General features: G+C 47.4%; 1 non-coding gene across 1 annotated transcript; it reads right to left on the bottom strand.

The window, feature by feature from the left end:
- Positions 1-865: 865 nt before the first annotated feature.
- Trnaa-ggc (transfer RNA alanine (anticodon GGC)) lies at positions 866-938 on the bottom strand. Its single transcript has one exon. It is a non-coding gene; the product is annotated as a tRNA-Ala (tRNA).
- Between the last annotated feature and the right edge of the window lie 261 nt (positions 939-1,199).

Raw genomic sequence — 1,199 nt, 5'->3', positions numbered from 1 at the left:
GACAGACTACCGCAAAACATACAACTCACTCCATGAATTGATTGCTACGGCATCTGTTATCAGCAGTCACAACTAACAACACCAGTAGCAGCTGACTGCATGCAAAGAATAGGAATGTGCAGTGGAATTTACGTGAACTCAGCGCAAGGCAGATCTTTCCGACATAGGCTTGAGAATCTTACAGGAACACTTGTACTGTTTCTAAATTAAGTGTAGGCGTGGGAGGAGGGTGCTTCCTGCGCACCAATAACAGCACGCTTGTCAATTGTGGATGCTAATCATTCGCTTGTATCTTCCTAGACACATCTGCTGGTTGTGAATTATTCCACTTGCATGGCAAGGTGCGCCTGTAGGTGTGTTAAAAATTCTGGAGGCACTGAGTATTGATCCCAGTTCCTCTCGCATGCTAAGCGATCGCTCTACCATCTGAGCTACGCCCGACCGAAGGCTAATGGTGCTACATACAGCCATATAGACGACACAGACCCTTGCACTCCCATTATTCAGCAGACAAACACTACTCTCTATGTATCCGTTAGGGTGTCTTTCAGGTTTCGTGCATTCTGTATCGAATCGTAGTTGGCCACAATGAAAGTGGCACGTATAACGTCGAAAATAGAATTCGGACACCGCTCTGAGTAAGACCAACGTGTTGTCCACCCTCTAGACTTCAATGAGGTTAAGCCGCGATACCTAAGACAGATCTGCACTCGATGACACCTCGATAACAGCCGGTCCCCACACTTACATCTTGCTCTCCTTACGTCAGTATACATCATATCAGTCTGTGACGCTGGCTTTGCAACATCTTGCGTGCCTTTAGGTTCGCCGCGATCAACACTTACCATGCACTGACCACAAAATATGGAGGCGCCGCGGATTGAATCCTGGACCTTTCACATGCCAAGCGAACGCTCTACCAACTGAGCTACGCCCCCTGCACGAGCAAACTGCGCTATTCCCCATTCTTTGCGACTCAGATGCGCACGGACACGATGGTTGGTTGGTTTGTAGCGGTGAAGGGAGCAGAGTACAAAGGCGCGGACCCGTTCATATACACAAAAGTTCCAAGTAGTTTCGATGCTCTGGTATTACAAATGCAAATTCCGTCTGTTTTTAACGTCTTAAATTCAAAGAGCTGTCACAAATTGCTCCGTTTTCACTCCTTGACGACAATCATACAGCACCTGAGGTAACAA

The sequence above is a fragment of the Schistocerca gregaria genome, chromosome 10 (genome assembly GCF_023897955.1).
Source record: "Schistocerca gregaria isolate iqSchGreg1 chromosome 10, iqSchGreg1.2, whole genome shotgun sequence".
NCBI lineage: Eukaryota > Metazoa > Arthropoda > Insecta > Orthoptera > Acrididae > Schistocerca > Schistocerca gregaria.
This window is presented reverse-complemented; position numbering and strand designations above follow the sequence as displayed.